The following is a 9,641-nucleotide window of genomic DNA, read 5'->3' as shown; positions in this document are numbered from 1 at the left end:
ACCTGGCAAACTCCATCCACTTTTTGTTTCAACGAGTTTGGTTTTCTTAGACTCCACATATAAGTGAGATCATACAGTATTTGTCTTTTTCTGACTTATGTCACTTACTGTAATGCTTTCAAGGTTCATTCATGTTGTCCCAAATGACAGGATTTCCTTTTTTTTTTGGCTAATATTCCATTGTGTGTGTTTATCTATATCTATATATAAAGAAAATGTGTTGTATGCACATATCACATGTACATTTAACCCATTTTCTTTATCCATTTATTGGTGGACAGACAGGCTGGTTGCATGTTTTGGTTGTTGTAAATAATGCTGCAGTGAGCACCCCTGCGAACATGGCACTGCGAGCGGCGCGGAGCGTGCGGGCCGCGGTCTACAGCCTGCGCGCTATCTCTGCACCCAACGCGCCCTGCCCGCCGCGGCCCTGGGGACTGTGGGCGGGCGCCGTCAGGGCGCTGCGCACCGGATCAGCTCTGCTGTCGGGTCGTAAATTCACAGACAAACATGAATGGGTAATAATAGAAAAAGGTGTTGGAACAGTGGGAATCAGCAATTTTGCACAGGAAGCTTTGGGAGATGTTGTTTAGATGTTGTTGTCTGCCGGAAGTTGGGACAAAATTGAACAAATGAGGAATTTGGTGCTTTGGAAAGTGTGAAAGCTGCTAGTGAACTATTCTCTATCAGGAGAAGTAACTGAAATTAATGAAGCTGTAGCAGAAAATCCAGGACTTGTCAACAAATCTTGTTATGAAGATGGTTGGCTGATCAAGATGACACTCAGTAACCCTTCAGAACTAGATGAACTAATGAGTGAAGAAACATATGAGAAATACATAAAATCAATTGAGTGAAAATGGAAACCCTAAATAAACTAGTTTGAAACAACTTAATCTAGCATAGTTGTCTTAAATTAATGGTGGATAGATTTTTAAAAAGAACCTTTTAGCAAAAGAAACTACTTGCAACAATGTTGCCTGAAGAAAATACCCCTTAACTGCCTAATGACTTCAGATAAACACCGCATCTTTTTCACAACACCCTATAATTTTTAGGCTAGTCTCCAGTTATAATATTCAGAATTCCTGAAATTATCTGTGGTAAAACTAGTTATAAAAATTATGTAATTTAAGGATAACATTGTTATCTTAACCTTGTATAATATTGTAACTTGCTTACAGCCATCCCTGGATTTGGGTCAAAATACTCAATGAACTTCCCACTGGAAATAAATGGCAGTGGAGAAAAGTTTTTTAGTTGTATAGTGTCCAGTGAAGAACATTACTATCTTAATTTTGCAGTATACTGTGTTTGCTGGTGCTATTTCTATACAGTGAAGCAACAGCCTTGCAGGAAAATAAACAGTTTAATAATAAAATATTCAACTTCTTAATTAAAAAAAAATAATGCTGCAGTGAACGTGGGGGTACAAATAAATCTCTTTGAGACAGTGATTTCATTTCCTTTCTGTATATACCCAGAAGTGGGATTGCTGGATCATATGATTGTTCTATTTTTAAGTTTTTGAGGAAGTGCCATACAGTTTTCTATAATGGCTGCACCAATTTACATTTTTACCAACAGTGTACAAGGGCATCCTTTTCTCCACATCCTTGACAACACTTGTTATCTTGTCTTCCTAGGGATAGACATTCTAACAGGTGTGAGGTGATATCTCACTGTGGTTTTGATTTGCATTTCCCTGATTAGTGATGTCAAGCATCTTTTCACATACCTGTTGACCGTTTGTATGTCTTTGGGAAAATGTCTATTCAGGTCTTCTGCCTTTTATTTATTTATCTTTTGGTTGGAAGGGAAGTCCCTTCTACCCATTTTTTAATCAGATTATTTTCTCTTGAGTTGTATGTGTTTCTTATATGTTTGAGTTATTAATCCCTTATCACATGTATGGTTTGCAAATATTTTCTTCCATTCTGAAGCCTGCCTTTTTATTTTGTTGATTGTTTCTTTTGCTGTGCAGAAGTTTTTTAGTCTGATGGAGTCCTACTTGTTTATTTTTTCTGCTGTGGCCTGTGCTTTTGGTGTCATGTCCAAAATATCATTGCCAAGGGAATTCCCTGGTGGTCCAGTGGTAAGGACTGCCTGCTTCCGCTGCCGGGGGCCCGGGTTCGATTCCTGGTTGGGGAACTAAGATCCTGCAAGCCGTGCAGTGCAGCCTATATGTATGTGTGCATGTGTGTGTATATGTATGTGTGTGTGTGTGTGTGTGTGTGTGTGTGTGTCGTTGCCAAGACCAGTTTTCCCAATGTTTTCTCCTAGTAGTTTTATGTTTTCAGGTCTTACATTTAAGTCTCTAATTCAATGAATTAGAGACTTAATTTTTGTTAGTGGTGTAGGATAAGGGTCCAATTTCATCCTCTTGCATGTGAATATATCCAGTTTTCCCAGCACCATTTATTGAGGAGGCTCTCCTTTCCCTATTGTGTATTTTTGGCTCCTTTGTCAACTATCAGTTGACTGAATATTTGTGAATTTATTTCAGAGCTCTTAATTCTGTTCTATTGGTCTATGTGTCTGTTTTTATGTCAGTATTAAACTGTTTTGACTAGCTATGTAGTATAGTTTGAAATCAGGACATGTGATGTCTCCAGCTTTGTTCTTCTTTTTCAAGATTGTTTCGGCTATTCAAGGTCTTTTGTGGTTCCATACCTATTTTAGAATTGTTTTTTCTATTTCTGTGAAAATGCCATTGGAATTTTGATAGGGATTGCATTGAATCTATAGATAGCTTTGGGTAGTATGGACATTTTAACAATATTAATTCTTCTGATCCATGAACGCAGAATATCTTTCATTAATTTGCGTCTTCTTCAGTTTCTTTCATCAGTGTCATAGTTTTCACTGTACAGATCTCTCATTTCCTTGGTAAAATTTATTCCCAAGTATTTTCTTGTTTTTGATGCTATTTTAAATGGAATTGTTTTCTTTATTTCTTTTTCAGATACTTCAGTGTTAGTGTATAGAAATACAACTGATTTTTGTATGTTGGTTTTATATTCTGCAGTTTTACTCAATTTGTATATTCTATCAGTTTTTTGGTGGAGTCTTTAGGATTTTCTACATATAAGTTCATGTCATCAACAGACAAATTTTACTTCTTCCTTTTTGATTAGGATGCTTTTTATTTATTTTTCTTGCCTGATTGCTCTAGCACTTCCAGTACTATGTTGAATAGGATTGGTGAGAGAGGGCACCCTTACATTTTTCCTGATCTTAGAGGAAAAGCTTTCAAACGTTCACTACCGAGTATGATATTGGCTGTGAGTTTGTTGTATATGGCCTTTATTATTTTGAGATACATTCCTTCTATACCCGGTTTTTTGAGAGTTCTTATCATGAAAGGAATTTTAATTTTGTCAGTGCTTTTTCTGCATCTAATAAGGTGATCTTATGATTTTTATCCTTCAGTCTATTAATGTGGTATACCACATTTATTGATTTGCATCCCAGGGGTTTATTCTTGCATTCCAGGGATAAATCCCACTTGATCAATCCACTGTGATCCTCTTAACGTACTGTTGAATTGGGCTTATTAGTATTTTGTTTAGAATATTTGCATTTATATTCATCAAGGATATTGGCCTGTCATTTTCTTTTCTTGTAGTGTCCTTATCTGGCTTTGGTCTCAGAGTAATGCTGGCCTTGTAAAATGAGTTCGGAAGTGTCCCTTCCTTTTCCATTTCTGGAAGAGTTTGAGAAGGCATGACATTAACTCTTCTATAAATGTTTGGTGGAATTCACTACTGAAACCATCTGATCCTGAGCTTTTCAGTATTGGGAAGTTTTTTGTTTTTTGTGTTTTTAAAAATATTTATTTATTTATTTGGTTGCATTGGGTCTTAGTTGTGGCAGGTGGGCTCCTTAGTTGTGGCTTGCTGGCTCCTTAGTTGCGGCACCCAGGCTCCTTAGTTGTGGCATGTAAACTCTTAGTTGCAGCATGCATGTGGGATCTCATTCCCAGACCAGGGATTGAACCCGGACCCCCTGCATTGGGAGTGCAGAGTCTTAACCACTGTGCCACTAGGGAAGTCCCAGTATTGGGAAGTTTTTGATAACTGATTCAATCTCCTTACTTGTTAGTGGTCTATTCACATTTTCTATTTCTTCATGATTTAGTATGGATAGGTGTATGTTTCTAGGATTTATTTCTTCTAGGTTATACAGTTGTTTCTGTGTAATTGTTCATAATAGTCTCTTATCTTTGATATCAGTTGTAATGTCTCTTTCATTTATAATTTTGTTTGAGTCCTCTCTTGTTGAGTGTAGCTACAGGTTTCTCAATTTGGTTTATCTTTTCTAACAACCAATTCTTAGTCTCATTGATTTTTTTTCTGTTTGCCTTTCTAGTGCCTATTTCATTTCTGCTCTTTTGATAAGATTTTGCTCTTCTGTCTGCTACTTTAGTCCTACTTTGTTCTTTTTCTAGTTCCTTGAGATGTAAAGTTAGGTTAATTATTTTGGATCTTTCTTTTTTCTTAATGTAGGCATTTATCACTATAAACTTCCCTCTTAGAATTGCTTTTGCTGCATCCCACTTGCTCAGTTCTCTTAATGAATAATATGCAGAAAGGAGCATACTTATTAATTTAAAGGAGACCAGGACTTCCAACTAGTCAATTAAACCTCTGTGTGTGTAAGAAGGAAATACTAGTAATCCTCATCTGATTTGACAAGCCTTATACGTATTTACACCTTAAAGATTATTGAGATGTCACTAGAATAGCAAATCACCAAAATAGTCATTCAGAATTTCTTACTTTTTTAGAAATTTGAGGTTATTCTCATAGATTTTAGCAATAATCTCTGAAGTCCAGGTATCTTACAAGATTCCATGATAGGAACAACAATTCCAAGGACATATTTTTAATAATATTAGAAAACATAGTAAGGTGCTTATAGTTATAAATATTCACGTGCTCTGTATTGGACAGGGTAACAAAGCTAAACCTTTGTTAATATTCTCTATTTGTCATTTTATCACATCAGAATTTTTATGTTGTTTTATAAGGTAAGAATGATATCTCTTTCATTGTAAATTCTAAGGTTGGGGAGGGGACATCACCTTTTTCTTCTGAGAAACTTTTTTGCTAATATTGTTAATTAAATAGATTTGCATTCTCCAGACAAATCTCTGAAATTTATTAATTAGTATTATTAGACATGGCTGTCAAATCACCCAGAACCTACAAAAAGAATTCTTGGAACTAATAGTAATTTTAGCAGGATCACAGATTACAAAATCAGTATACAAAAGTCAGTCATGGACTTCCCTGGTGGTACAGTGGTTAAGAATATGCCTGCCAATGCAGGGGACACGGGTTCAATACCTGGTCCAGGAAGATCCCACATGCTGTGGAGCAACTAAGCCCGTGCACCACAACTACTGAGCCTGCGCTCTAGAGCCCACAGCCACAATTATTGAGCCCGTGCGCCACAACCACCAAAGCCCGCGCGCCCTAGAGCCTGTGTGCCACAACTACTGAGCCCATGTGCAGCAACTACTGAAGCCCATGTACTCTAGGGCCCGCATGCCGCAACTACTGAGCCCGTGGTCTGCAACAAGAGAATCCACCGCAATGAGAAGCCCGTGCACTGCAGCAAAGAGTATCCCCCACTTGCTGCAACTAGACAAAGCCCGCGCACAGTAATGAAGACCCAATGAAATTTTTTTTTAATTTAAGAAAAAGTCAATCATCTTTGGGACTTCCCCGGCGGTCCAGTGGTTAAGAGTCCGCCTTCCAATGCAGGGAGCAGGGGTTCAGTCCCTGGTTGGGGAACTAAGATCCCACATGCCGTGCAATGTGGCCAAAATTTTTTAAAAATAATAAAAAATTTAAAAAAGTCATTTTTTCTATACTAGCAATGAACACCTAGAAGTTGAATTTTAAAAAACAGTACCTATATGTGTATGTATAACTGATTTACTTTGCTGTACACCTGAAACTAACACAACATTGTAAATCAACTATACTCCAATAAAAATTTTTAAAATACAAGCATTTTTAAAAAGACATACTTAGGAAATTTCAAGTATTCGATACAGTATGGTTAACTATAGTCGACATGCTGCACATTATCTGTCTAGAATTTCTTCATTTTGCACAACTAAAACCTCGTACTCCAGTTATTTGTGTTAAATGTAGATTCTGTTCATGTCTTGAAAATATTAAATATTTATATTCAATAAAGTATAAGTTTAAAAAAATAAAAAACAATACCATTTTCAATAGCAACCCATAAAGTGAAATGCTTAGGTATAAATCTAACAAAATATTTACAGAATCTATGTGGAGAACTACAAAAGAATGATGAAAGAATTGAAATACCTAAATATATTTATTTATGTTTTCACATATGGATTTTTTTGTTCATGAATATTCAAAGAAGTTTTATTATCACTGGACAAAAACTATAAATAACTCAAATGTCCATCAAAAAGTAAATGGATAAAGACATTTTTATACATTCACAAAATGGAATACAAAACAGCAACAAAAAAGGGATGAATGTCAAAATAATCATGCTAAATGTAACAAACAAAATACCACTTATATAAAATTGTCGAAAATTTATACTTGTATGTAGTCACAAAGAAAGATCAGTTCTTGCTTGGGGATAAGGAATAAAAGGGAGGCTATATACAAAAAAGGCACCAAGAAACTTTTGCAGGTGATGAATACGTCCATTATCTTGATGTTTTTTCAGGTATGTACACATGTAAAAACACAACAGACTACACTTAATTTTTTTTTTTTTTGGCTGTGTTGGGTCTTCATTGCTGCGCACAGGCTTTTCTCTAGTTGTGGTGAGTGGGGGCTACTGTTCGTTGCAGCGCACGGGCTTCTCATTGCAGTGGCTTCTCATTGCAGAGCATGGGCTCTAGGCGCGTGGGCTTCAGTAGTTGTGGCACGTAGGCTCTGGAGTGCAGGCTCAGTAGTTATGGCACACAGGCTTAGTGGCTCCACAGTATGTGGGATCTTCCCAGACCAGGGCTCGAACCCATGTCCCCTGCATTGGCAGGTGGATTCTTAACCACTGCGCCACCAGGGAAGCCCTATTTTTTTTTAATTTTTATTTTATACTGGAGTATAGTTGATTAACAATGTTGTGTTAGTTTCAGGTGTACAGCAAAGTGATTCAGTTATACATATACATGTATCTCTTCTTTTTCAAATTCTTTTCACATATAGGTTATTACAGAATATTGAGCAGAGTTCCCTGTGCTATACAGTAGATCCTTGTTGGTTATCTATTTTAAATATAGTAGTGTGTGTATGTCAATCCCAAACTCCCAGTTTATCCCTCCCCCGCCACATGTAGATTTTTATTCATATATTGGATCACTCAATGTTGTTAAGGTGTCAGTTCTTTCCAATTTGAGCTATAGATTTAAGTCAATTCAAATCAAAATACCAGAAGTCTTTTTTGTAGATATCAACAAGTTGATGGTAAAATCTTATGGAAAGGCAAAGGAACAGAAATAGCCAATACAATTCTGGAAAAAAGTTGTAGGATTCACATTATCTGATTTCAAGACTTAATGCAAAGCTACAATAATCAAAGCAGCATGTTATTAGTGAAAGAATTGACATATAGATCAAAGGAATAGAATAGAGACTCTAAGACTCATATGTATATGGTCAATTGATTTTTTTTCAGTATAGCACAAGGCAGTTCAATGGAGAAAGGATAAATCATTTCAAAAAATGATGCTGGAATAATTGAATGTCCATATGCAAAAGGATAAAAAAAATAACCCTGACACAGACCTTACCCCTTAATAAAAATTTAACTCAAAATGAGTTATAGACCCACATATAAAATGCTATAAAACTTAGAAAATAGGAAAAATTCTGCATGGCTTTGGGTTTAGCGGTAAGTCAGGTATTTTGTAGGATATTCATCAGTTTGGATTTATCTAATGTTTTCTCATGATTAGATTGAATTGATAGATTTTGGAGGGAAGAATACCTCAGTGGTGATGTACCCTCTTCAGCACATGACATCAAGGGATACAATATGTGCTATTACTGGTGATGTTAGCCTTGATCACTTGGTTAAGGTAATGTCTGTCAGATTTCTCCATTGTAAATTTACTGTTTTTCTCTTTGGAGTTAATAAATTTGGGGAGATACTTTGAAGCTACATGACTATCTTGTTTCTCATTAAACTTTCATTCACTGATTTTAACATTCATTAGTGAATCTTGCCTGCAACAATTAAAATTGTGATTAGCTAATGATGATTTTTTTACCTTCCTTATTTCTTCTATATTTACTAATAAGAATCCTTCTATAAGGAACTGTTGTCCCTACCTCATTTATATGTGTGTATGTCATTTATATGTGTATGGGTCCATAAATATTCATTTATTATAATACACATACAGACAGATACACAATCCAACATTCAAATTCTTTTCCCATTTAGGTTATTACAGAATATTGAGTAGAGTTCCCTGTGCTTTACAGTAGGTCCTTTTTGGTTATCTATTTTTTTAAAAAAAACTGATATAGGGAAGTTTATAGCAGCTTTATTCATGATTGGCAAAACTTGGAAGTAACCAAGATGTCCTTCAGTAAGTGAATGGATAAATGAACTGTGGAAAAACAAGACAGTGGACCACATGGCATGAGGGGTCTAGTTCCCCAACCAGGGATCAAATTTGTGCCTCCTGCAGTGGAAGTGCAGAATCCTAACCACTGGACTGCCAGGGAATTCCCTGGTTATCTATTTTAAATATAGTAGTGTGTATATGTCAATCCCAAACTCCCAATTTATCCCTCTCCCCAACCTTTCCCCTTTGGTAACTGTAAGTTTGTTTTCTAAATCTGTGAGTCTGTTTCTGTTTTGTAAATAAGTTCATTTGTATCTTTTTTTTTTTAGATTCCACATATAAGTGGCATCATATGGTATTTGTCTTTCTCTGTCTTACTTCACTTAGTATGATAATCTCCAGGTCCATCCATGTTGCTGCAGATAGCATTATTTCATTCTTGTTAATGCCTGAGTAGTATTCCATTGTATATATGTGCCACATCTTCTTTGTCCATTCATCTGTCGATGGACATTTAGGTTGCTTCCATGTCTTAGCTATTGTAAACAGTGTTGCAGTGAACATTGGGGTGCATGTATCTTTTTGAATTACGGTTTTCTCCAGATATATGCCCAGGAGTGGGATTTCAGGATCATATGGTAGCTCTATTTTTAGTTTTTTAAGGAACCTCCATACTGTTCTGTACAGTGGTTGTACCAATTTACATTCCCACCAACAGTATAGGAGGGTTCACTTCTCTCCACACCCTCTCCAGCATTTATTGTTTGTGGATTTTGTTTATTTATTTTTGGCCATGCCACACGGCATGTGGGATCTTAGTTCCCTGACCAGGGATCAAACCCGTGCCCCCTGCATTGGGAGTGCAGAGTCTTAACCACTGGACCACCAGGGAAGTCCTGTTTGTGGATTTTTTTGATGATAACCATTCTTACTGGTGTGAGTTGATATCTCGTTGTAGTTTTCATTTACATTTCTCTAATAATTAGCGACGTTGAACATCTTTTCATGTGCTTCTTGGCCATCTGTATGTCTTCTTTGGAGAAATGTGTATTTAGGTCTT

The 9,641-nt window shown here is 36.3% G+C and overlaps 1 pseudogene; it reads left to right on the top strand.

The window, feature by feature from the left end:
* Window positions 1-341: 341 nt before the first annotated feature.
* Window positions 342-857, top strand: LOC118884888 (annotated as a pseudogene).
* Window positions 858-9,641: the final 8,784 nt, after the last annotated feature.

This window comes from Balaenoptera musculus, chromosome 19 (assembly GCF_009873245.2).
Source record: "Balaenoptera musculus isolate JJ_BM4_2016_0621 chromosome 19, mBalMus1.pri.v3, whole genome shotgun sequence".
NCBI lineage: Eukaryota > Metazoa > Chordata > Mammalia > Artiodactyla > Balaenopteridae > Balaenoptera > Balaenoptera musculus.
This window is presented reverse-complemented; position numbering and strand designations above follow the sequence as displayed.